This window comes from Apteryx mantelli, chromosome 5, assembly GCF_036417845.1.
Source record: "Apteryx mantelli isolate bAptMan1 chromosome 5, bAptMan1.hap1, whole genome shotgun sequence".
NCBI classification, from domain to species: domain Eukaryota; kingdom Metazoa; phylum Chordata; class Aves; order Apterygiformes; family Apterygidae; genus Apteryx; species Apteryx mantelli.
The window spans coordinates 86054885-86081674 of NC_089982.1; the positions used below are offsets into that span (position 1 = coordinate 86054885).

The 26790-nt window shown below is 48.4% G+C and overlaps 1 protein-coding gene across 5 annotated transcripts in view; it reads left to right on the top strand.

Moving 5' to 3' along the window:
- Positions 1-26790, top strand: part of EXOC6B (exocyst complex component 6B) — a 292943-nt gene that overhangs the window by 19105 nt on the left and 247048 nt on the right. The window contains exon 1 of one of the 5 annotated variants that reach the window (XM_067298410.1): positions 1744-1755. The exons of the other annotated variants lie outside the window; for them this stretch is intronic. The gene's annotated coding sequence lies outside the window, so the exon portion shown is untranslated. Of the gene's footprint in view, positions 1-1743; positions 1756-26790 lie in introns of those variants that run through there. 5 annotated transcript variants of the gene reach the window in all.

Here is a 26790-nt window from a genome sequence, read left to right on the forward strand (position 1 = left end):
AGCTGGCGCAAGCGTCGCTGTAAAGCCGGGAGCCCGATGGGTTTTAACTGTGCAACGTGCAGGCCCTTTTCGGCAGCTATAAACCTGGGCGGCCGCTGGCAGCGGGGCGTGAGAGCGCGGTAAGTAAGAATATGGGCAGAGAAGGTGGAACTCATAAACAGTCGATTCTCCTGATCTAATCAGGAGCCCTATTTTTGCACATCCTGAGACTTTTTTTTTTCTTTTTAAATTGGAACAGTGTACTACTATGTTTTTCTCCTTGCCTGCTTCCCAAACAGGAAAAGACAGGACTTTATTTTTTCCTCCCAAGGAGGAATTCCAAGCTTCGGCCGAATGACACGCGTATTTTGACAAGACGAAGGTGTAAATATAAGCGATGGGGTTTGGCTCTTTAACCTTCACGTGGGGTGAGGTTTAAAGGAATCTTTTCCGCAGGACGCGGCTTGTGAAACTCCCTCCGCGGTGGCCACGATTCCTTGCCGTTTACCTCCACCTTTGCCAGCGCCGGTGCCGCGTTGGCTCAGTGGGGAGCTGGATTTGCAAACTGCTGTTCCTGAGCAAAATATCCAGGGATAAAAAGGTTCGTTTACAGCATAAGCCTGGCAGTACCGCTGCTGGCACGTGGGTACGTGCATCTTCTGGCAAGCTGTTCCTATGCTTGGGCACTGCTGAATTACTGTTGGGAAATCACTCTTGTCTGAAAACGTTATGTTTTTGGAGGGGGCATCCTCTCCGGTCCTCCAGCGCCACGTTGCCTTCCGCTTCCCCTGGCTAAAAAACGATAGTTGCAAGCTGATTTTAAACACCACTAAGGATATAGGTGTTTGCATATGTAGCAATTCAAGAAGGATTCTGCCTGCTTTGGGAATTGCTGGGTTATTCTATCCTGTGCGTTTTTGAAGGAGATCCTGTGGGCGCAGCAGCCCCTCTGGGCCTGGAAATGCCTGGATCTCTTGATAACAAGCAATTCTGCAGTCTGTCCCGCAGCCCCGTGGTTCCTTACGGTCCGTGCGGCACGGCTCGCTGCTGGCGGCAAGGCGCCCCCAAAAATATAAAAGCTTTGGGCCTCGTTTCTTTGTGGTCTACGTGTGCGTGTGTTTGGTTTTTTTTTTTTTTTTGGTCTTAATTTTCCCTTTGGGGACACTGAGGTCCTTTGAAGCAAATTGGCCGGAGGCCTGAGTAATTACATGTTGCCTTTTTAAAATTCCTTTTGCACTATCAGCTGGACGCAGCAGCCTTTGCTTCCTGCCCCGGAGAGCTGCGGAGTCGCTTTGTTCTGCCTGGGCCAAAGCTGCGTTTCCAGCAGCACGTGGAGCCGAAGCCCGAAAACTCTCTAGGAACCCTTGGCACGAGAGGTGCTGTCCTGACTTTTGGGGCTGTTGTTGTTACTCCTTGTTAAATGCACAACTCTGTTTTTTTTTTATTATTATGTTTTTATTATTTTAAATGAACCGCTTGCATTTTAAAATAGCGTTTTCGAAGTCTCTTGCTTGAGCCTTGGGAATCTTTCAAGCTAGGAGCAATTACGAGCAAGTTGTACTTCTGCTTCTGTGCTATTTATTGTGGTGTTTCAGCCACTTTTAAAGCCTGAGCTGCGGATCGCGGGAGCCCGCTTCTGAAGCGCTGCGTGGACGTAGAGCACGGAGAGTCTGAGCCCGTGAGCTGCCCGGGACACAGGAGGACACGGTCAGAGAGGTGACTGCAGAGACGGAGGGAGAAGGATGAGTCTCAGCTCCCGGACTGAGGCACCTAAACGTAGGTGTCTTCGTTTAAAGGTGTTGCAGCTCTCGCCCTAAAATAGGCACCTGCTTTCGGTCAGCTAAATCGTTCTCCGCGCTCAGCTGACTTAGGTGCCTGCAGGCAGTCGTGAGCAGAAGCATCTAGTGGCATTTGAGATGCTCCGTAGCACGTGGGGATGCTGAAAAAAGGTTGACAGCGTGACCCAGAGCCTGCAGGACCTCCGTGCTCTTCTGGAGTGGCAACTGGAGGGCGGGTGGGGTGGGATGTCCTAGGACACGCTCACCGGCAAATGAATCTGTGCCCAGCTCTCTATGGGGTCCACATGCGGGCAGGTAAAATTAGGTGTCTGGGTGCTTCTGCGTTGGTTCCTGAGCTGAGATCAGGAGCGGGCTCTTGAAGCAAACGTCCTGCGTGGAGCAGTCTCGGAGCTGGTGGCCCGGCCTCCTCTCGGAGGAGAAACCTGACCCTGAACCGTGTTCGGCACAGGTGTTGGGTCAGGGCGCCAGCTGTTCTGTTCCTGTGCTCCGTGTTAATGCAGATGTGACCTTGCTCTGTGAGCTGAATCTCACCCGCTGGATCCAGAAAGCAAAACTGGGCAATACAGATAGGTATCGACTTCAGCGCATTAGCAACCCCCTTTTTTTTGGACAAAGAGCGATATTTAGGAGGATTGTTCTTAGCTAGCTTAGCCTGAAAGCTGCTGGCTTGCTGTTATCTTGCTGCTTAGTTATGCTACGGAGCTGGGTGGCTTTAATTTTTTTTTTTCTTGCTGTGCACTTGGTGGTTTGACTTTTTCTGCCTTTATTGGATTGCAAGAGGCGCCTTTGCGGTGCTGGGGAGAGCTCAGGGTGGCTGCTCGATACAGAAGAGGGCATTTCGTGACACGTGCACTGCCGAAGCTTCCCTGCTTTCCTGCCTTTCGGGGAACAAGCTCTACAAGGTAAATCTGCTAACGCCTTCAAGGGCCTGGGAAAAACCTGCTTCGCGAGTCCACCTTCCCTTTGCCACGGAGCAAAGGCCCGTGTCGGTTGCTTGCTTTCGCTCCTTGCTGCTTCCCGATTTCTGGTCGATGCAGGAAAATAAATATTTTCCTACCTCGTTATCCTCTTACCCTTGGGGCTTTCTCCCAGCAGATGGTGGGGACAGCTCTCCGCGCCGGTGGCCCTTCGGGGCGTCGTGGAGCCCCTCCTGCTCTTCACCAGCTTTCCCGAATCCAAGCTATGACTTCGCACGGATGCTGAAGCTCAAGTCAGGGAGCGAGACAGGCCAATGGGGGGTTTTGACTGCGTAGGAAAAGTCTGCCGAGCTTGCAGGAGACGCTTTTTTCCCCGATGCCGCGCCGTGTTGGCGCTCGCTTTGGGGGCGCCCCAGCAGCGTGGCCATGCGGCGCCGGGCCTGCGTCTCCTCGGGAGCTGCCGCTCGAGGACGGCTCGGGATCGTGTTCGGCCGCCCGTCTTAACCGGCTTCCCTAAAGGGCGGAGGAACTACTAATTTATCTCCTCTGACCTTTGTACCAGCCAGGTCATAAATTCATGAATAAAGCTCCTGGCCTCCGCTTGAGCTGGAGTGCGGCTTAAAGTGAAGATCAGGCGTCTTCGTGACGGCAGCGTTGCCTTCTTCCTCGAGCCCTTATTGCCGGGTGGGTTATTGCTCTCTTTGCCCGCAAAACCGGGCCCCGTTTCTAACGGGAGCTTGCCTGGCTTCAGCTCCTGGGTGGAGCGAGTCCTGCTGCTGGAAGTACTGCTGTTGAGCAACGGGAGTAAATAAATCATAAATAATGTTAATAGGTGCAGTTACTCCTTATACCGTGACTCCTCTTACCTTTCGCTTGAAGCTCTACAGAGGGCACTTCTTAGCAGTTTATCAGCGCCTTAAATCAGGTTTTATGAATCTGTTTCAACTTGCCTTTTTTTTCTCTTCCTCCAGTTTTTCAGAGAGGTTTGTTCCACCAGCAACGTCGCCATACGAGTGTTAAGCAGCAAGCGAATGCTGTTACGTCCGTGGCACGAGCAGTTATTCCGGAATGAAAACGTAAAGCTGTTCCCTCCAAGCAAAGGCAGTGTGTTTCTGTTCTTCCGGAGCGATCTTTGCTGTCGGTTAATGCGGCGCGCGCGGCCCTGGTTCCCGCTGGTGCGTGCCCGTCCTCCGAGCGGCGTCGCGCCGCAGTCGTAGGCGTTTCGGCGATGAGCTTGTCTTGCTGCGGCGTCCTGGCTGGCTGCGAGCCGCGACGCTTGGCATGGCGCCGCTCGAAGGAAGCGTGCCGGGAAGTTTGTCCCCAGAGGGACGAGCGTTGATAACGAAACACCGCGTTTGCTTCTTTTGGCGAGTTCGTTGAAGGTTGTGTGCGGTGGGACGTAAGCGCCTCGCTACTTCACGCCGACGTTCCCCATCTGTACGTACGGGATGATGTTTTCTAAGACGTCGCATCTCATAAATTGTGCAAATGCACTGAGTTATTCCTCAAGCTTCTTCTGTAGTTCCGTGTCCCTAAATCGTCAGCGTGCAAGAAATCCGACCTGTATTCCCAGTTCCTGGATGAACACGTGGTGTTAAAGCAAAGCCTTAATGCACTTGCTGCGAACCAGTCTGCAAAGCAGACTAGATTGTGGTAGAGCTAATTTGTCCATGTGGTTTCTTGGACTTTCTTTTTTTCTTTTGCACAAGATACTATGTTTTTCCGGCTGTCCCAGCTGACGTGTGGCTTTTGAGATGAATGTCTCCGGCAGCCCCTGTCTGATGTTCAGAACAAGCTTGCTTTGTATTTTTGGTTTTAGCTTTCAACATAGACTTTTAATTAAGATTTCATGCGACTATAATGTAGAAGAGTCCAGTCTAGTAGCAACAAATGTAATTTTGAGGTAAAATCTGCGTGCATGTTTTTGCGAATAGTACTTCTTAGGTGCATTTAAACGACGAGTAAATACTTGTTTCTTGGGTTCCTGACAGAAGTAGAAACTTCCCAGGCAGTTTCTGAAACGTGATATGCTTTAAAAACAAACTCAGACCCGTTTTTTTTTTTTTCCTCCGCAGCTTGTTCAGGCTAGTAACTATTCCGGATTAAGAGGCGCTCTGGGGAGAGCGGTAATAAATGTTTATGCGGCTTCCAAAGGTTCTTGTTACGGACATCGTCTGCCGAGTTTTAACTGGATTGCGGATTCCCCTTGTCGCCTCTCCGGAGGCTCCCGGGGCTGGCTTTGCCTTGGCTTTCCCGCGCTGGCAAACCTGCGGGCGCAGCCTCGGACCCCGAGCTGCCTCCCCGACCTCTTTCCTCGCCGGCTCCGTCCCGACTCGCTGGCTCTGCCTGCTTTGCTGTTGTCAATGTGTTGTCGCGCCCGCTGCTAACGGATGTGTGTCTTACTGGGTAAGCTGAGTTCAGCTGCTAGTCTGGATCGTGTGTGGCCTAAACTGTAAAGGCCAGTAAAAAAAAAAGCTGTATTTGCAGCCTGGAGACACAAGCGGTGTAATCACTTTTGCTGCACTGTTTGCATATAGGCGTGTTATAGTCTAGGAAACAGTTATTTCCATGTATTCTTACGCAATATATTAGCCGTAGCTTTTTCCCGTCATGATTTAGACTTTTTTTTTTTTAAATCACTTCTAAGTCTGGCCTAGTTGTAGGAAAACTTCGGATTTGCTTTGGTGCCACCAAGTGGCAAAAAAGTAGCGTTGCTGCTTGCTGGAGATGACTCTCAGGAGCAGCAGAGGCTGCGGGCGGGAAAGAGCCCTCTGGCTCCAGGCTGAGGTGGGATTGCTTTTAGGCCGTGTCTTGCCTGCGGAGGTAGAAGAGGGTCGAGCTCGAGGAGCAGCTTTACACCGGCAAGGCGAGAAGAAGCCCCGACGGCCCTAATGGATCGCGTGCCGTTCCTGACTAGTTTCGCGTCCTGCTTCGTTCAAGCCCTCGTTTCCAGGGTTTACCCGCTCTGTTCCCAAACAGCCTCCGGATGTTATTTAATTCTAACGTTAAACTTTGAAGAGTTGGTCAGGTGCGTTGGCGAGGGGTGAGTAAGAGCCGCCTACGAGCGCGAGCCCGGGGGGGTTTGGTGCTGGCAGTGATGCTCAGGGCAGCAGCGCTCAGTAACAGGGGCCGAGCCCAGCACTTCGCTGACAGCAGTGCGGGGGATAAGGGACGTTTAACAAGTATTTTACCCTGCAAAGGGCGTCCCAGACGCTGCACATTTCACTCTTGGATTGCAACAATTTTTTCCATTTATTGCGCTTTCTTTTCTGTTGCCAAAATTTGCGTCCTTCATCTCTGTGCTGCGGGCAAGGGAGGGACGAAGATGGGATTTGCACGGTGTATTTGCCACCGGTTAAATTCAGGTTTGCAGCTTCTAATAAAGAAAACCCGTCGTGTTTTGCAGTCCTGGTTGTCTGATTTGAATCCGTGGGCTTGGTGCACAGCGTAGTTTTCAGTTGTCGGAAGGGTTATTAGCAAACGTAGGGTTTGAGGGAGGCTTTCCAGCTGGTGCTTCACCTATTCCTTGTCACTCCAATGAGCTGGTCTAGCTGGAACGGATGCACAGCTGTTACTCGTGCTGCAGGTTATTACTTAATAAGTGGAGGTGATGTTTCAGACCTTGATGATGTTTTATCAGTTGCAAGAAGGAAACCCGATAGCCTCAAAGGTCCTTGCAAGCACCTGATGTTCCCTTGGCGGTGTTAATAAAATAAATCGTTCCCGGGCACAAACTCCAGACTCTCCTGTGCCAGATCCTGAGGACGGTATTTTTCCAGGAGATGGTCAGCAAAAACTCGATGCTCTGAAAAATGAGTTTTTCCTTAACCCTTAACTGTGCAAGTGGCTGCTCCCTTCAGACCGGTGTAAGATGAGAAACTGCAGGGGAGCCGCGGAGCAAGCAGCACCGTCCGCCCGCGTCGTGGTGAGAATTCGCTCCACCGTCCGTGCGGTCGCGTTTCGGGCTCGTGCGTGGGGCTCCGTGTAGGGCGGCGTGCCGGGGTTTTGGCCCGGTGGCTGGGCAGATTGGAGGTTTACCCTGCCTCCTGCTTTTCTCGAGCTTCCCGCTGCTAAACGTCTACCTTGGTGACTCCATCAGCGACAGCAGTCGTGGGCACGCTGGTTGAGGCGGGTGGCCAGGGCTTTAAGCCGTATGGTCCTGTCCAGACCACCACTGGGAAGCGCAGGGTGTTCCTCCGACCGCTCGTGTGTGCTGACCCGGCTGAGGAGGAATTAAAACTTTGTCAACTGCTAAATGGGACTTTTATTTTGGGGAAACAAATTGTTTTTTCCTCATGGACACAGAAATGCTGTCTTTCCGCAAGACCACTTCATGGTTGCATGGATAAAACCAGCTGAAAGACGGGATGCCTTGCGTGCCTTCGGGTTTTAAGCAGAAACGTTTCTGTCCGGACGCGTTGTGTCTCTGTGGGCTGGACTGCCCTCTGTGCTGGCTTTGCACCTCTTGGAGTGGGTGCTGCGAGGTGCCCGGGGTAGCCGGTCCCCGAGGAGACTGCGATGATGAGGTGCATGATGATGACTGCGATGATGATGGGTTCTTCAACCGTGGAGAGACGTGGAGTTGCTTCTGATAAGCATAACCTGCAAGCGATGTGTTTTAGAGCCTGCTGATTCGACGGGTTGAAGGCTCGCCGCTTTTTGCTTAGCGCTTGCCTTAGCCTGCGTCGCAAACGTCCGGCTGGATGGGCAGGAACTGGGAAACTCCTCAATATCACGGCATGAAAACTGGAAACCCTCGTCTGGCCGTCTGCTTCGGGGAGCCCTGAATCGAGCAGGACTAGCTTATACGGCAGCTTAAAGAAGGTGATGTCTCGCCTCCGAGCAGAAAGGCTGAGGACCGACGTGGCGGGTGGGTGTTCGCTCTGCCGTGGTCGCAGTCAGTCCGGGTCCTTTTCCCCGGCACTGTGGAGAGGAGTCTTCTCCTGTGCTTCCATCCGGAGTGCACAGAGAGCAGGTCTGGCTCCTGAGCTGCAGCAAAGTGATTTAAACCTCCAGTACCCCCTTACTTTTATTTTATTTATTTTATATTTTATTTATTTTTTTTAGGGAAAAAAAGTTGCTTCTAGTGGTTAGAAATACGGCTAGAAAGTGCAAAATGGATTGCACCTTAAAGCTGTTGTGAGAAATATTCCTTTTAAAAACATCTGTAATGCTTGCCATCGTGCATCCCAAAGTGCTCCGTAGGTTGAAGGGATCCTCTAGTACGTGCTCTAGATCCTCCACTAAGTGCTGGTCGTGAGGCTCTGGGGACGAGTGCAGTGCAGATACCTTCCTTTAATTCTTCTGGAATAGGGAAAACTCCCAAGTGCCAGTCCAAGGCCTCCGTGCAGAGGTAGGTACAGGATTCAAGAGTTGCTTGTGTCTGTTGGTGTTGTGCTTAGATAACCTGCTCCCCCTCAACTCCCAGCTGTTTTGTAAGTAAAAATATATTTCCAATTATATTGATATATTTTAACTTATAAATGTATTGTTTCAAATCTGGGCTGGACAGAAAACCCTTAATTTGCTAGCTGTGTCCCTTGCTTACCTCTGAAGCTGATGGAGTGCTACGCTGGGAATAGACTCAGCCACTGTTGAAGCACGTTACGGTCTTCAGATGGGCAGACTTCAATATAAATGGTCCGTGTTACCCGTTGTAGACAGATTACTCAATTTCTCGGCTTTAAAATAGTAGCTTAAGTTTAATTACGGTGCACAGCTTTTGAATAAGACTTGCTACAACCTAAAGCTTAGCTTTAGCTTTCCTCAGTACTGTGTTGTGTTAATCAAAAGGTGCACGTGATATCGCAGTCCAGCTGTTACTCCAAGGCAGTAGATATTCAGTAGATACACAATTATATACAGTGGATTTCAATTATAGCGATTAAAAAATCACCACTGGGTTTTTTAGGTCCCTGAAGAACTTGGCTTCTATTCCTGAAGGGTGCATTTTGTCCAGGGATGAGTAAAGGCAACACCTTGATGGATGGTTTTAACCTTTGTTTCTTAAATTGGCATGAAAATCTCCTTTCTCTTCTCTCCAGTTTGCGGATGGAGCGCTCCATGCAGCACATCAAATGTGCTTTCAGATGGGAGATCTCTAAGGTTTGCATTGGGCTTTGGTTATCTGTTACTTTTGGATATCTGAAAGGAGTTCAGAAGTACCTAGAACTGCAGCTCTTTCTGCCTCTGCCCACAGAAGGGAAGTCAGATATATGTGGTGTTTTTTGGGGTTTTTTTTTTCCTCCTCTTTCTCACTTTTTTTGCTGCTGTTTTGGGACTGTCTTTGGACTCTCTCCCCTGGTGGTATTACGTTATTTCTGTGCTGTGTTTGCTTCCCATTCTCCCTGCCTCGGCATTGCCAAACCATTGGTGACACTGCTTTGGTTGGTCTTCTCGTTATTGCGGGACCACCAGGAAGGCTCTGATGCCCTGGGAAAGCGGGTAGTACCTTTTCGTCATCCAGATATGGAGTTTCAAATGTATTTATAAAACCTCTTTTCTTTCTTTCCGCTCTTTACTCTGGAGTGTAAGCACAAAGTGTGATAAGAAATGGAAGCAAATGCTTCCAGGCTCCCCGGGAAAATTCACTCCATCCCCTCTGAGGTCTGGCTCCACCGTGCTTCCAGCCTTGTTTGGACTCATCTTTCCCATCCTGCAGTCCCTGGAGCTCGCTCTGCCTTGTGCTGCCCTCGTAGGTGCCTCGGGGAAGGTCCCCTCTCCTTTGGGACACCAACCCCGTCGTCTCCAAGATCCAGCCCTTAGGGAAGCAGAGTGCTGCTATGGGGGCCCCGCTGGCCCCCTGAGAGGGAGCTGGGGTGCCCGGGGAAGAGGCTGGATAGGTTGGATAGGTTGGGTGGTGTGAAATGCTACGGCAAGCTGTTTCTTTGTCCCGTTTTTTGTTTTTTGCAGGTTTTTTTCCTGTTTTTACTGTATGACATCTGGACAAGGCTGGAGAGGGTTCACAACGTAGGAGCTGCTCTTGGTACTGGTAGAAGGTGTACTGTCCACCCATGGTGGTTATGGAAAGCCTAGCTAATTCAGTTAAAGGGGATGGAAATTGGGAATTGCTATGTATAATTCACATTCCCAAACTGGTGCTCTCTGTGGTCTAGGCATGGTGAGGTGGTATCTTGCCTCACTTTCAATCACGTCAGAATTAGATGTGCGCTCATCTGCCTTGCCAAGCTGTTGAAAGGCATCTTCATAAAGCTGTGTGAAGGTCTACTGTATTAAAAGCAATACATGTAACTAATAGCAGTTGCATTCTTCCTTAAGACGTTGTCACGTTGCAGACTTGGTGGCCCTGTCCGAGTACAGACGAGTCTTATGCGTCCCGCTTCTTAGCGTGTGTTGCATCCTGACAGCTGGAGACCTCCAGCATCTACAAGCAGAAGTCGTGTTTCCTTTGCTCCTCTGCGACTGAATGGCGTCGCTTTTCCGCCCGCGTGGGGAGGGAAAAGTAGCCGTAAGGCCTTGTCTGTGCATGGGTCAAGTGACGCTTAAGACCTGCTGGGCTTTGAAACTGCTTCAGTCTGGGTGAATGGAAGTATATTTAGGGTGAAATGTGGGCTTAGCCCGTTCCGCAGCCTAAACAAGCACGTGCTGCACTTCTCGTTGTGATTTCATAAAACAAATTCAGAGCAAATGTGATTTCTCTCCAAGCCAGCGGAGACGCGTGTTTTCGTGTGTGACCGAGAGCTCCCTTCCCTGGCAGCTATGCAGGATTGCTGCTGTAGATCTTTTTTTTAGCTCTTCACAGCTCACTTGTTAACAAAATAATTTTTCAGTTATTTGCAGTGATTGAGCAGGGTTGATATATGCTGTTAGGTCATTGGCACTTCTAAAAACCATGGAGGGACAGGTATCTCACTGCAAGACCTGCGTTTCTGTCTTGCTCAGTTTTTATATGCAAATTCTCAGGTTTTCCCCATTTTTCCTGTGCTATCATGCTGCCATTGCAATGCTTCAAGAAATTAAGAAGCTACGTCCTTATATTAAGTGTTGTAAAGCAGCAGGGCTGGTTGATTTTTCTTCCAAAAACCCTTGGTTAAAATAACAAGTTGCGTTCATACGTAACGGACAGAAACTTGTTTCTAGTTAAGAAAAAGACCTAACTTTAGATTTCCCTAAATTAATGGTAATTAGTGTGATTATTTGAAATGGGTAAATGTTGGGTTGACGGGGGGGGGGGGGGGGGGGGGGAGGAGGAGGGTGTGAATGTGACTCAGCTCTGCAGTGACAGTTGTTGTCAGGTGGAGCCAGCTGGCGGTGGAGGAATGTGCGTAGCTCCTGGGAGCGCGCGGGGGAATTTCCCTGGCTGCCGAAAACAATCGCTGGCACCTGGCTCCTGCAAACAAGGGAATAACCTAGGATGAAACGCTTTGAACAGCTCGGGCCGAGGTTGCTGCGCTGTTGCAGGGGGCTGCGCGTGCCCTGGGGTGTCCCTGGTGTCCCCGATGGCTTTTGGGGTGCAGCTCAGCCTTGCACCAGGGCACTTGCACCTTCACCTGCGCAGATGGCAGCTGAAAACTGTTTCAATTAGTGAATCTGCAGGGACAGCTTGTGCTCGTTATCGAAGCTGGGAAATAAGTACTAGGAGAGCCTGCTTCTGCTTTACGGCTCGCTTTCTCCTATCCGGAAGCTGCTCTCCTCCTCTGCTGGTTGGAGGCTGTTTTGGGGAGTGGAGCTGGAGCGAGGGATGAGGGAGGTGATGGGATTACTGGGAGAGAAGCAGGTTTGGGGCACTGCACGGCAGAAGCCCTCCGGGATAAACGTCTTGGGTTCACTGCACGTATAACCTGCATTGCTGCTTCATCAAGGCTTACTGTGTTTTCTGGGATATTTACTGTTAAAATAATAAGCATAATGCTATAGTATGCTTATAGTGCTCTTTTGTGCTTAAAAATAGCTCTGATGGCTACTTTTGTAGGAAAGAGTTTAACGAAAGCTTTACTTAATGTACTCTGTTTGGTGGGACTAACTTTAAGCCATACTGTTTATATTTTCTCCGACTTTGATAACCTGTCTGTATCTTGTGCGCAGATCGCTTTGCGCACAGGAGAGCGCTGCGTTCCCCGGACCGGTGGCAATATCGAGAAGCCTTGCCCAGCCGTCCTCTCCCACAGAGGGGCTCGTACGATTTGGCCGCGGTTCGGGCGCGCGACGCTCGCCATTGCCAGCGGGTGCCCCGGCTGGCGCTGCTCTGCCGTCAGACTTCACCTGTGGGTGCTGAGCGCTGACGTTTATAACCGACTGTTGAATACCTGCGCTGCTGAGGCAGGTGGGAGGAGGCCTGGATCACGGTCTGAAACTTTTGGTAGCTCGCTACGGTGAAGTTAAGCCTCCCTGGCTTCTCCTTGCTGCTGGTGGAAGGCCTGGGAATTAGCAGCGCTCTGATTCCTGGCGCAGCCACCAGCTTATTGTGTGGCCCTGGGCATTTCACTTGATTCTCCTGTGCCTGTGTTGACGGCGGTATAAAACACGTGGGGTGCTTCCCTTCAAAGGGAAATTGAGACAGATTGATGTTGGTAAGGTGTTTCGGTAGCTTCTGATGAGAGATAGCGCTTAAGGGCATGCAGTTGGTTTAAGTTCTTGTTTTAACATATGCACGATTTAAGAAGTATTCTGCTGATCCCCAAATAAATGCAAATGTTTTGATATATCATTTGTAGTGTAATATTTCCAGGAATACTGTAGAACACACACTTTGGATATGCCTTTAAAAACAAGCACGAAAGTTTGTAGGCTGCTGTCCTCGTTTTCAGTGCAGGGAGGTTTCGTGAAACGGTGATCTGAGCTTATTCAACAAGGAGGTGATACACTATTTCCAAGCTGCTTTTGGTAACTCTGCTATTCAGGTTTCAGTCGTCTGAGCAAACTTTCCTCTTGATGATTCTGCATCTGGCTTCGACTCTTACGAAATCTGCTGCAGTTGGAGTCTGGATTGCTCATCAGCTTGAAGAGCTTGGCTTCAGGCGCTCTGCGTGCAGAGTTCAACTCGAGGCCTTCCAGATAGCGAAGCCGGCCTTGCTTTAGTAGCCCACACGCCGAAAAGCCTGTTACGCCTTGTTTGACAGTCGCTGCGCTTCGGGGGAAGCTGAACCTCTATGCAGTTCAGCCCTCGCAACACAGGGTGGCGGTGCCTCTTAAAGGTCTGGTTGCCCAAAGCCTGGGATAATCTGGTTTTCGGTTTACTGTGATCGGGGCTGTGTCCGTTTGGCTCTCAATTACCTTATTTCTGTGCATGCTCGCTTCTCCCATAAGGGTCCCTGCTGCCTCCTGGGCCGTGTTATGTATAGGAGCCTCCTGCTCTGTACTCTGTAAGCCACAGTCCATGGAGATGGCAGCTTGTGTATGAGCTGGTGAGAAAGCCTGTAGGAGAACTGTTAATGTCCAAGCTTAGGAACACCCCAAATTTCTGGCTTTAGTTATATCAAATCACCCACATGCCTGGTGCATGTGATGCTACATTCTCTGGCCTTTGATCTTCCTCTTGACTTAAATCTGCGCTCTAGATCTTGCCGTAAATCAGGCTGAAAGTCGGCTTAGCAGGGACCTTAGCTGGCTGCATATCAGTATGGTCATAACCTTGCAAGATGCTACTTTTGGGGAGAGTGTGCATGTGCGTGTGGCACTCGTCTTGGCCAAGCTCTGCCCCAGTGGCACTCGTTTTGCAGAATTTCGTGGGAGCTCCGGTCTGCTCTGGCTTTCCTGTTGTCAGAGTCTGTCTCTGTAATCCAGAGCTGTCGTGACTTCTCAAATGCGTGGCCTTGAAGCTCTTTTCAGGATCGCTCAAACTCGGGAACAAAACATTTCTTGGTATCCCTTCTAGTAATCTGTATTCTGTTGTATTTGGGGAAGCCTTTGGGCACCTATCGTCCGTCTTTGTTTGGCTTTGGTAGGGTCAGTGTTGGTGTTGACAGAGGTCTGTTCTTTCCAGTTCTTGGTCTGATGCTGCTCTTGCACTTAGCATCTGTTGCATTAAGCTCTTGTCAGTGCTTCTTGCATGGGATTTGTCGTCCTTGTGTTGTTTTCCGATAAATGCTAGCCTGAAAGAGAACTTGGAGCTTGCTCTTGCATTATTCTTCCATCTCTCTCTAGGCTTGCTGACCATGTGGCCTTTCCTCCAGGAGTCCCCTGCAGCTTGGGTTGACTTGCGGGCTCTCTGCTTGGGCTCCCTCCCAGCAGAAAGCATGGCAGGAGGACTGTGCTCCTAGCTGAGCTCTTCTGGGCTTAGAGGGCTTGCCTGACTCCTTCCCACCCGAGTCATTTATCAGTCTGTAACCAGGCAATCCGGATAAGCTGGAGAAGCGTGTACATGATCTCTCTCGGGCAAGGTTGAATCCATCTCCCTTTGAAAGGCAAGTCGGAACAACGTTATCAAAACCGCCTCCCCTGCCGCCTTGTCTGCTGGTAGCTCGTGATGGTTGTTTGAAGTAATCTTCCTGCAAGTCCTTGTGGGGCAGGTGGGGAATCTGCACAGTAGACTTGCCCGCATACAGCTGTACAGCAAACCAGCAGGATGCCTGATTCCAGGAACAAATACTTCCAGGAATGTAGGACAGCGTTTGGGGGAGAGGCTTGTTTTGCTATTCTTTATCAAATTCTCACGCGCTTGTAGGTGAGTTACTGGGGTACTTGTATGCCTGTTATCTAGCTCGGTGCAACTCTCTCCTTGTGCTAGAATTGCAAGGCCCCTAAAATTATGTAATTAAAGGTCAAATAAGTTACGAAATATCGAAGGTAAAGACACGCTTTCAGTATGAACGTTTGTGTTAGTGAAAAGCTTATCGATGACAAGATGTGAAATCACTTCGCAGTATCTGGCTGTCTTGTGAAGTTTTGTTGCACTAATCTGTTATGGTTGAGGCGTGAATAAGTGAGCTGTGTGCCAGAATAAACAAACCCACATCTCATCACTCCTTGTTGCTGCTCCTTCCAAGTGTTTAAAAATGGTAAGATTAGTTCCTTCCTCCCCGGTTGGAGGAGGGATAACCTACTCAGTGTTGAGGGATCATAGTTGCATGCGTGAAGATACAGAGGGAAACCCGAAGTTCATGACGGTCCCAAAGGTGTGGTGATGATGTCACCTCCCTACCATCATAGGAGGTGGGCCCAGAGGGGTGAAAACCTCCAACAGTTCTGTCACCATCCTGTACCCCCACCCCTCCAGGTGCTGCTTTTATCGTCCTTGCTGCAAGATGATCTAGCAGTGGAAATGTGTCCTTTAGCCTGCCTTCCTAAAGGGGCTCTTAAGCTAAAATTGGTCATGATGCTTGTGGGTTCCCTCTCTAAGGGTGCTTGGATTTGGCTGTGTTTTTAAGATACTTGACAGAGAGGTGGGAGTTTCAAAGGTGCTGAGTTCCTACAACTTTCTTAAAGGCAGATGGCCTTAAGAAGAGACCCCGTGGGTGAACAAAAAGCCTGAGTTTGTGCCTCACTTTACACTGGAGAATCCATTTGGACAGTATAAATGTCCTTCTCGCAGGATGAGGTTGTTGATGCTTGCACCTTCTGAGACACCCAAATCCATCAACCATGGGAGAGGAGACTTTGACTCGAGCGGGAGTGGAATTACTTGAGTTATGCTTTAAGCAAAGATGAACTCGGGGCCCAAATTAGCTGTTGAGTTTTTGGAATTTCCTCTGTATGGGGAGAAAAGGAGGATGTAAAACAGCCTTAAGAGCAGGGCCCCTACCTGCGCTCTTGCAGGTATTGCAGATTATAGGGTTGCTGTTGTTATTAAGGTGTTAGCAGGAGGTGATAACTGTACTCTGAGCAAAGAGGAATTACCGGAACTAATTAGTCTTCTCTTCTGCTATCTCTCTTGCTAATTATTCATGGTGATGACATTTTGGAGGGGGACATAATTGCAGAGGTGGTGCTGGGCACAGACAATGTGATTCCTGTAATTCAGGTTATTGCTGCCCGGGGGGCTTTCCTGGCATTTACTGAGTAAAGGAATAAAACTTGAAATTTGGATCACCTGCTTCTCCTTCTTTCCTCTGGGAACAATTTTATCTAGACCTTTAGAGGTAGCTCTTGCTTCATGTCTCTTACATGTCACATTATTTTAGAAAACTTGTCCAGATATAGCCATTAAAATACCAGACTGATTTGAAATGTTTTTATTTAAAAGTAAATACTCAGAAGCAATATTTGCTATAACAGCTTTATTTCTCTTTGGCAATATTTCTACTTGGATAAGAATATCTAAAAGAATCTTTCCCTTAAGCTGGGATCGGTTTCATCATCAGCTTAACAATTTGCTGGGCCCCTTTCAATGCTGAAGTGTTTTTTGGAGGTGGGGAGGGCAAGAAAGGAGAGAAAAAACCTGGCATCGGTGACTGGTCTCTGTTGGTGAAAATGTTCACAGGATTGCTGAGGATTGGCAGGGACCTCTGCAGATCGTCTGGTCCAAACCCCCTGCTCGGAGCAGGGTCAGCTGGAGCAGGTTGCTCAGGCCCTTCTCTGGTGTTTTTTTTTAATATCTCCAGGGATGGAGACACTATAACCGTTCTGGGCAACCTGTTGCGCTGTTTGATCACCCTCAGAGTAACAAAGCTTTTTCCTGTGTTTAAGGAATTTCCTGTATTTCGGTTTGTGTCCGTTGCCTCTCGTCCTGTCACTGGGCACCACTGAGAAGAGTGTGGCCCCATCCTTTCTACACCCATCAGATACTTATACGCATTGATAAGATCCCCCCTCAGCCTTCTCTTCTCCAGGCTGAGCTGTCCCAGCTCTCTCAGCCTCTCCTTGTACGTCAGACCCTCCAGTCCCTTAATCAGCTTTGCGGTCCTTTGCTAGACTCATTTCAATATGCTCGTGTCTCTCTTGTGCTGAGGAGCCCAGAACTGGACCCAGCACCCCAGATCTGGCCTCACCAGTGCTAAGTAGAGGGGGAGGATCCCCTACCTCAAGCTGCTGGCAACCGTCTGCCTAACACAGCCCAGGATGCTGCTGGCCATCTTTGCTGCAGGGACTTATTTTTTGGCTCATGTTCAACTTGATGTCCACCAGGACTCCCAGGTGCTTTTCTGCAGAGCTGCTCGGCCCCCAGCCTGCCCTGGTGGCTTATTCCTCCCCGGGTGCGGAACTTGCATTTGTTGAACTTTGTGAGGTTCCTGCTTTTGCCCATTTCTCCAGCCTGTCGTGGTCCCTCTGAAGGGCAGCACAGCCCTCTGGTGCATCAGCCGCTCGTCCCAATTTTGTATCGGCTGCAAACTTGCTGAGGGTGCGCTCTGTCTCGTCATCCAGCTCATTAATGAAGATGTTAAATGGTAATGGTTCCAGTGTTGACCCCTGGGTACACTGCTACCCAAGATTTTCTTCAGCATGTTACACAGTATTTAAGCAGTGGTGCCTACTCTGTTCCAGTTTGGGTTAGCTGTGTAGTTTTGCCAGGGTAAGGAGAGGGCTGTATGTACTGTTACCCCTCTGTTACCCCTATATTGTACTCTGTTACCCCTATATTGAGCAAGATGACATGTCTGGTTAATGTACGTTGCCCTGCACAGTGGCCAGCTTGGAAGATACTTGATGGAGAGGATGATTCCACCACTTCCCTGTTGGTTCCACCACCTCCCTGTTGGTCCCTACCAGTGGGTTTGGAAACAAGCAAGCAAAACCAGTATGCCTCCTCTCTGCTTTGAGTTTATCTGGCTTAAGGTTGCAACCATGTTGTGCTGTTAAGCTTTTCTTCCCTGAATTAAGAGTTCTTCAGGATCTGGTATGTCGTTTAATGAATACACTTGCATCTAGTGTTTGAATTGCCTCTTGATTCCTCATCTAAATAAGCTAAATGGAGAGATCTCTCCAAGTGTCCTGCCATGTTCAAGGCACTTTCTCCAGCACTCAATCATTTGATCGTTTTTGTACTTTTTTTTTTCAGTGTTGTACAGCTCTGGGCCTTGGATATTCAGTGGTCTGGTACTGGTGTTTCCTTCACAGCTGACTTACCATATAAAGGTAGCCTGTGTCCTAGTGAATTTAGATAATTTGTTTTCCCCCTTTAAAAGTTGGTAATTCGTTAAAGGCCAGAGTGAGAATCACCAGAGACGAGGAGCTGATGGCTGTTGAGCTTTCTGTCTCTCTTTATAAATAGCACATCTGATGCACATCTACTCCATTATTCTAATTGTGTCCTCTGCTCCCCAATCGCGGCCTGTCATGAAGGATTGAACGTGCTGGAACACCATTGAAAGGCACAGCAGAAGCGAGGTTAGAACATTTGTGGTGGCTTTAAATCCACGTCCGCTGATTCTGGTGAGTTTGTCTGCCCCCTTATTTCGACACTTTTCCGAACAATAGTATGCATATGGTATAAACACTCAGAAACTTCCTGCAAAGTAAGTGTGACTAGGGTGTACCATTAGATTTCTTCCTCTTTTTTGAAAACCGTGTTGTTTACAGGCCTTGTAAAGATGATTCATCTCTGTCTTAATGTTAACCAGCTTGGATGGGATGAAATTTATCTCGTTTGGTTCTAGCTAGCATTCCTATCCTACACATGGTGCAAATCAACTGTCCTTCCAACTTGAAAGAGCTTGAGAGAGGAGGGCCTGCTGACGCATCGCTTTTGTTCTTGGGGGAATTGTTTCCATTGTGCTCTCAGAAAAAGGAGGGAAGTTAAAAGCTCTGCTCGTGGCCAGTTCTCCCCGTATTTGCCTCAGTTGGGGACATTCGTGTTTGTTGTAGCTGTTCTGGCTTGCCTGGCTTTGGGTTGCTCCTTCCATTTCCTGGCTCTTCTCAAGGATGAACGCTAATTTGTTCAAGCTCTCCCTCTTATGGTCTTTTATCATCTGAGTTTTGTTCTGTAACAGGGACATTATAACCAAGTTGTTCCATTATATTTTCAATTAGGGTAATTATTATTCGTTTCCTTCAGAATCTTGTCTGGCACAGAACAGTTCCTATATTCCACCCCAGAGATGGCTGTGGCTTTATGGTGGCTCCATTTTTCCAGTAACGTATAGTCTAAAAGTGCTGCTTTGTCATAAGTAAGTACTTAAGAAGGCTTTAGAGTATTTTATAACTAAAGATGTGATCTTGTACAAATGAAGGAAATGGAAATTTTTCTGTTGCTTTCAGTGAAAGTTGAGTTGGGTTCTTTGAAATCCTTGTGAAACCTGTCTGGATTTAGTACCCAGGGCCAAATACACCATTTCTTTCATCTTTAGGGTTTAGTACAGTGTTAGTTAAGATCAAGTGGTTTCCAAACAGCTTTAGGTATTCAGGTCAGAATTGTAGAAAACGGGGCTTCAGGGGATCTCAAGAAGTTACCTACTTCATCCTCTCCCTGTCGGAGGAGGAATTTGGTCTCTCCAGGAGCAAATAAGCCTAAGCCACTCCTGCACGATGTTTTTCTAACCTATTCTTAGAAATGTCCAATTAAAGAGATTCCATAACATGCCTAGATGGTCTGTTTTGGTTTTCTGCCACTCTTACAGTTAGAAAACTGTCTAATGTTTAACCTAATTCTCCTGGGCAATTTAAGCCCATTACTATTTTTCCTTTCTTCAATAGACCCAAGTATTTGCAGGGGAATGCGAGTCTGGGCCTCCTCTGGTAGTCATACATCCCAAACCCTGTTGACTTTTCATGCGGCTTTCCTCCCTGAGGATGTTGCTGTTACTGTGGCTCATGTCCTCCAGATGAGTTTGCCAGAGAAGACATAGTTGGAAAGAGGATGGACTTTCAGTTATAGCACTGGAGTTCAGAAGTGAGCAGTGGTTTGGGGGATGAAGCTGAGGTTTGTTGGAAAGGGGTGGTGGTGGTGGGTTCGTTGTCCTGGAACGCAGCATTAGAGTCTAAGACCTTGCCCCTGAACCGGTTGGGACAGCAGAGGTTCGGGGCAGGGTTAGTAACTCTTTATGGAGGTCTGTTGGTCAGTTTTATTGGAGTCCAGCATAGCGCACCTCTTGAGTGGCTCCAAGGCTAGTCAAGCTTGGCTTATTTTTATTGCAGATACCTGTCATTCATTTAGCTGTCCAAGCCTCAACAGATATGCCACAGCTCCTGGATCTTGGTTCAGTTCTTACAGCTGGTCCTAACGTGTTCTCTTGCCTTAAAGACACTTTATCTCCTTTTTTTTAACTGAGGCACGATCTGTAAAATACCTCTTTGACAAAGTTTCTGCAAAGCTTAATTAAAACTTCATCATCACTTTGAGACTCCTGTTCATCACTAGTGTGTCTTATTTTTACTGCATAGTTCCTGGGGATGTGATGGAGTATTTACCTAAACAGAGAACTACAAGAGTGGAGTAAAATTCAGTAAATCTATTCTTCCATCCCCAGCTTTACCTTTTTGGAGAAGCCATCTTTTCATGTACTTTCACCAAATCAAGTTCATTTGTGAATGCATCTCTTTTTACAGTATCTGTGCTTCTGGCACACGTTACTGCAGGTTCTTGACGCAAGTCTTCTCAAATTGAACGAAACGGCTTAAACTGAACTGACGCACGCAGGGAGCGATGCAGCTCCATAAGCAGAGATACTTCGTGCCATTTGGGATGCCCTGAGATATCTTATCTGACCTCCAGCTGCCTCTCTAGAAAGCGATGGGTCTCCTGTAGGTCCTGTTCAGATTGACGTGCCCTAGGCGGGTGTCTCAAAGGGTACTTGGCATCCGTATTTAGGCAGCTGAATCAGTTTCTAATCTGATACTTGCACGTAAATTTTAGAAAGCAATTAGGCCGTAAATGAGAGCCTCTTCTAGCTCTGACTGTGCTGGTGGAAGAAACTGGGTCAGCAAACTGCCTGCGCCTGCCAAGCCGCCACTGTTTTCTAAGCCTTCCTTCTGGAGCTGTTTGTATGATTGCTCCTAATCTGATTTGATTAAATTGATCTGGGCTACAAAAAAACATCAAGGCTTTTTAGAGTAGCGTCACTTGTTTTGGGGTGTTGCTGGTGCAGGAGAGGGTCTAAGGGTTTCGCGCAGGAAGGCAGAAGCTGTAAACGGGACCGGAGGAGGAACTGGCAGTGAGCTTTTTTCCCCTGGCAAAGCTGCGTGCTGCAGAGTGCAAATCCGTCTACTGCGGAAAAGTCAGGATCTTCTCGACACAACGAGTTGGCGGCGAAAAACTTGACGGTGCCATCTCGTTCAACTGAGACCTTGAGTTGACCTTGATAATGATCCATGTTCTTCGGGGAGAGCAAAGGAGCAAGAAGCTGGCGGTGCTGGGACACCGAGCTGCCAGGCGGGGAGCTCGGTGCCAAGGGCTGTCGCGTCTCGCACCGCACCTCCCGTGGAGGCGATGGAGGCCCGAAGTCGCTACTTTGGTCTTAAGCACCCTGCATGCGACACACGTACGCGCGTGCGGAGCCCTCACTGGAATTGCTGCCCGAGTCATTTTGGCAAAGGCGCTGATGGGCGTGCTTGGAGCGTGGAAGTTATCAGTCGCCCTGCCGTCGGGTTTTAATGCGCTCTGTGTGGTTTTTATAGTGTAGCGCTTTTAACATCGTGCATGTCTTGAGGATTTGTTGTGCCTCTGCTGGACGTTGTGACAATATTGCTTCACAGCAGAAAGGAGGGTCCAAAACTTAAAGCCAAGAATGCACCAAAAAAAAAATTCAACTTGTTGAAACAGTGCATAAGACAACAAAATGAACTTTGTTAGTAAGAAAAAAAACTTTTATTGGGCAATAACACAGCAAGTATAGACATTAAATTTTTTTTGTGGTAATCCAATCTGCTTTTATAGATGTAATGACTAAATTATTAATTCTCTAAAGTTTATAAAAACTATATCCTGTTATCAGTGATCTGAGTTTTGGACGCACTGGAAGGGTGGCTTTCTTCACTGTCAAATCTTCATTTTCTCCTCTTCCTTGTGCTGCGGAGAGGGTAATTAGTACAGCAAGAGAGCAGCGGTATCCAGCAGAAAGGGCTTTTCTCCAAAACCATCTGCAGGGTGGTTCCGTCACCTCTGTGACGGACTGTGGAGGTGGCCTTCATCTAGCAGGGCTCTGCGAGCGAGGAGCAAGATGTGGCATTACCGTGGCCTTTCGTGGTCTCTCTGAAGAGTCTGCGTGGCTTCGAGCTTGACGCCAACTTGATGCCAGCTTTTACGCTGAGCGGTGAAGGGAGCTTAAGAGTTTTTGAGAAGGGGATAATCTGCACCAAAAATACTGGTGCCGACCACGTTTTCCCTTCTCCTTTTCTCTCTCCTGCCATCTATAAATAAGTATCCAAATACAAAAATTAACCTGTTCAGGAATTTGGGGCTCAGTCGGTGGTTCAGGGGGACCGGGGATGAAGTTGCAGGTGTGCGTTTGGGGCTGAGCGCAGGGGTATCGCTGCTGTCGGGGTATCGGTATCTCCGGCAGGCGCTTGCCCCGCTGCCGGGGAAGACGTGGGGCAGGTCCGGAGCTCAGGATTGCATCGTTCCTCTGCGCGGAGAGGTGCTCCCGGCCAGCAGTGAGGATGTCTCCCTTCTCTGTAGGTTATTCCACTCGTCTTCAAGAGTTTCTGTTGCCCTACAGAAATCTGGTGAGGCCGAAGCCTTGGAGGAGCCTTGGACCTCGGAGCAACCACCTCTCACTTACTGCTTCCAACCCAGGTGGCTGGTGCCGTGTGTGCTGGGCCGAATATCCCGGCTCCTCTCTTGGAAAGCTGCCTCCCTGCTAATCCTGGTTTATTCGCGCTGCCGCTTCCTTGGGCCGGTGCCTGGTGCTCGCCTCTCGTCGACCTCCTGGCTCTGGCCTTCCGCTCGCGTTTCCGATCTCCCGAGGTCTCGAAGGGGGGACGCCGCGTTGCGGGAGGCTTGGGACTCCTCTCGGCTTGGTCTTAGCAGCGTGTTTTTAAAGCACAGCTTGCGTTATATTTTCTAATTTGTTAATAAAACCGCTGAGGAAAAGCAGGCCCGGAACAAATTCGTGTGGAACCGCTGTTGAAAAGCCCCTCTGGTTGAGCCCAGCCTTTGACGAGCGACTTCGGTTTTTTAGGGCGGTTTTTCTCGACTAGCGTATGCATGTGGTTTATGGTAATTTTCTGTACAGGGTTTTTCCTTAAGTGCTTAGGAGAATACTCAAATTCAGCCATGTCAGAAGCTTTACTGAAGTCAAGGTATTCCCGTTTACAGCTTCCCCCTAGCTATGAAACCGGTGTTATCCTGCCAAATAATCACACTAAGAGTAGTGGTGCTGTTCAGAAACTGGTTTATATTTTACTGGAGAACCTAGTGATAATGGGATATTGCTAATATTTTGCTGAATTTTACAGTGGTTGGAAAGATCTGTTGTAGGCTGAAAATACAATTGGGGGTAGCCTTGTATGTGCAAGATGTACTTTTCGTATTTAGATCCACATACGTGGGGATGCTTTCTAAACTATGATATGAAAAATATTTACAATTAGATCTTGTGTACTTCTCATTTAAAAAAAAAACCCAACAAAACGTTGCTGCTTGCTCTGCTGTGTTTGTGACCTAAATATAAACCTGTGTCAGTGTCATGGGAGATCAGAGTGGAATTAAGTTCTATTTAATTGGTGGAATTAAAGCTAAAAAGCAAGTTTGACGCTTGACCTTCACCTCGAGCGCTTTCAGGTGTGATGCACCAAGTAAATGGGGTTTCTTTTAAAGTGCAGTTTGCTAATATGCAGGCAAAGCTTGTGAACCGCAGAGCTTGAAGTTAGGAGCTCTGTCCGTTAGCTATTAAGCAGGTATTAGTCTTGCAAACTTGCCTTGACCTTTTTCCGTGGCGTTGTTGCACCACTCTTGTGGGTTTTTTTCTTTTTTTGCATTGCTCAGTAGTTAATTTGTTTGTAACAAAAGTTAGCGTAAGATTAAACAAACTGCTAATGCTTTTATGTAGCCTAATGAGAAGGAAATGTTTCTGACGGATTAAAACCACTACAGAAGTTTTAAAGGGGAAAAAAAAGAAGAAGAAAAAAAAAATAATTGAAGTCCACAGCGGACTCAGGAATTTGTTCCACTTATTAATTGAAAGCACAAGCGAGTCACTTGCGGCCCGCTGTCCCCGCGGCGTCCTCGGCGCATTGTTCCGCTGCCCTTTCATTTTGCCCCTGGAGACTTCCCAGCCGCGGCGGCAGCGGCTTTGGAGCTGGGAGCCCGGCGCGGGCTCGGGTGCGGAGCTCGCCGCGCTTTGAAACGTCCACCGAGGGTCCCCCGTCTAGTGCTGTTATCAGCTCTGCTTGCAGCGCCCGTCTGGCCGAGGAGCTACTGCCGGAGACCGCTCGCGCGGTGGCGCGTCCGAGCGACTCCTGGAGAGGCCGTAGGTGCTCCAGTGCTCGGAGGGGCAGGAGGCAAGGTTCCCGGGAGCGTGCAGCCCGCCCCGCCGTCTCCCTGGGGAGGAAAGCTGCGGCTAAGCCCGGGATCTCTCGCAGCCTCCCCTTGGGTTGTGTTCCCCCAGCTTTTGCTCCCTTCCCAGCTTTTGCTCTTTTGGGTGGCCTCAAGACCGCAGATGGTTTGGTGCAACCCGGTGCCTGAGAGCTAGCAGCATCCCGCGTGGCTCTGGGACGCGTGAGCAGGCTCCCGCTTGGAAAACGGAAAGGGCATCTGAGCAGCTCGCTCTGCGCCCGGAGTCTCTCCGGCTCGTTACTAGCTGTTACTAGCTTGGCTCCTCGGTGTGGACCTGTTTTGGGGGATGGATTTTTGTAGCGGAAGCAAGGCTGCAGACCAGAACCCCTGGTCTCGCTGGTACGTCGCCTAGTATAACTTTCCTGGAAAGATTTTTTTTTTTTTCCAGTTGACCTTTTCAAAAACCAAAGTGGATTTTTAATGAATGCAGAAATTGTGAAACTCAACAATACAATCCAAGAGCTTTTTCAAAGTAATTTTTAAATGCTTTTGTTTAGCGAGTGTACTTAAAAATATAAACCAGAGAGATCTGTTAGTGAGCACAGAATCATTAATCTAAGAAATTATACCCTTCTCCAGAGTTACAAGCTCGGTGCGTGCAGGCCAGGCCGCTGTTCCTCTGACTTCTAGTCAAAGGGTTTTTTCTTTCAAGGGGGAGGTTATTCCTCAAGCTATGTAACAACCATTTTCTTAATATCAAAGAAAAAAGACGACCTCATGGATCACTTTCTGTAGCATTCTCACAGCGCCTTGCGTTTACGACCAAGAAAACGAATAGCCAAAACCTAACTTTTATTTTTGTTTTCCTTACTTAATTATTGCTTTGTTGTGATTATTAGTAGCATAAATATATGTATAAGATTTCTTTTTGTAGAGGCTTTTTGTGGCTCACCGAGTGTCTTATAAATCACTAGTCGCTCAGCGATTGAGTAGCGCTGTGCAAAAGATCCAGAGCGGGCTAGAATAAGTGCTCCAACTAGACGAGTTGTTACTGGAAGTGAAGTGCACATGGAGAGGAGATGAGATTCAGGGGAGCAGCTGGAGAAAATTCCCCTATATCCAGGGCAAGATGCTGGGTTTTCCCAAGGTTTGCTAGGTAAGAAGCGTGAAGTCTAATGCCCCAAACGTGGTGACCCTGAAAAGGAGGAAGGAGTTGAAAATGGTTGTATTCCCCAAACTTCTGCTCTGTTCCTAGGTTTTTTTTTTCAGCTGAGTGGAGCAGCTGAGATCTGGAGCTGGTCTTGAGAAGGAACCCCTAATTGCTAGGTCAATAGCAGTGCATGAACCTTAAGGACTTGAAACCACAGGGGTGGTTTTCCGAGAGTGATGCTGGAGCTTGGACAGCTACAGAACTGGTTGAGAAAGGTGGACCTCTGATGGGGGCCCGGGAACCTAAGCTGCTGATGGTAGGGTTTGGGGCTGGGGGACATTAGGAAGCGTCGGCCGGCGATGATTTGCTTTCCGTGCGGTCAGACCGAGCCCTGCTTGTTTCTTTTGGGAATCGGCAGTCATTGCAGTCTGCTCACGTGAAGCTCAACGCCGAGTCGGTGCTCGGCGTCCCGTGCCCTTGGAAGAGCGTTGGTGGTTCGGTCTGGAGCTTCTCTGCAGTGGCAGAAAGCGCTTGGGTTTTGCCCGTTCGCTTGCGTTTTAAAGGGAGAGTGGAAGTGAAGGCTGCTGGTTTTACCTGGTAGGGTTGTGAACGAGCAGGAAGATACAGAATTTTTTAAAATGAGCTTAGAGCTGACCTTTAGGATGCTGGGATTTTGTTGCTGTCCGTCACCAACTCATTTTTTCTAACGTAGAGTCAGGCTAATAAAAAAAAAAAACACGGGAACTTTGTGTCTAGCCATCTGCAAACGAAATTTTGCCTGCAGTTTGTAAACTATTTAGAGATTGCTTGGTTGCTAGATGCTTCTGTAAATGCAAGCAGTATTGCAAACGGTATTTTCCTTTTCATGCAAGCACACTTGTATGGAACCCATAATTACTGTCTGCATTTTTCTTTAAAATTTGTACTTGAATAAAAGCGCAGCTTCTGTAGCCTGAGTTGGTTCTGTGTGTGTTTTCGTCTTTGAATTAAGTCGGAGTTGGTTAGAACAGAGGGGCCTTGTTCGCCGAGAAGCGCCGCAGACGGGCCGAGCATCGCTAGATGGCACTCTGTCTCTAGCTTTAATATTTGGATGTTTTACCAGCAAATCTCCGTGCCTGGTTAAGCTGAAGGAAAAACCACTAGCATCATGCTGTGGTGACATTCGTATAATTTGAGGAAGTTATATCCCTTTCTACCTTTAGTCCAAGGGTAGAAGCTGGTTGGTACTGAAGAACACGATGTTGTAACCTTCAAAGACTTCTCTGTATACTGTTGAAAGGTGTGATGTAGGACTGGGTTATTTTACACTGAATTTTAGAAAGGCTTAAAGATTCTGGCTTCTTCATATATATATATATATATATATATATATTTTTTTTTCATTGAGAATAGTTTACTGAAATTGTATAATTGAAGTTGTTATGGAAGGTTTTAACGGATGATAATTCAGTTTTTTCCCTTCAGCTTTCAGTTCTGCCTCGATATTTTCTACCTAACTTTAGAGACCTTTGTGGCTTCGGAAGGTGGAGTTCTCCAAAGTGACCCGTGGGCACAGATCACATCGAAAGGTCACATCGTGTGGGTGCTTTGGGCAGGAAGATTTAAGATGCCTAGCAGGGTTCCTCTACTTCTGGTTCCTCCTGAAGTGTCTCTTGCCACTGCTGCAAACAGTGATCGTTT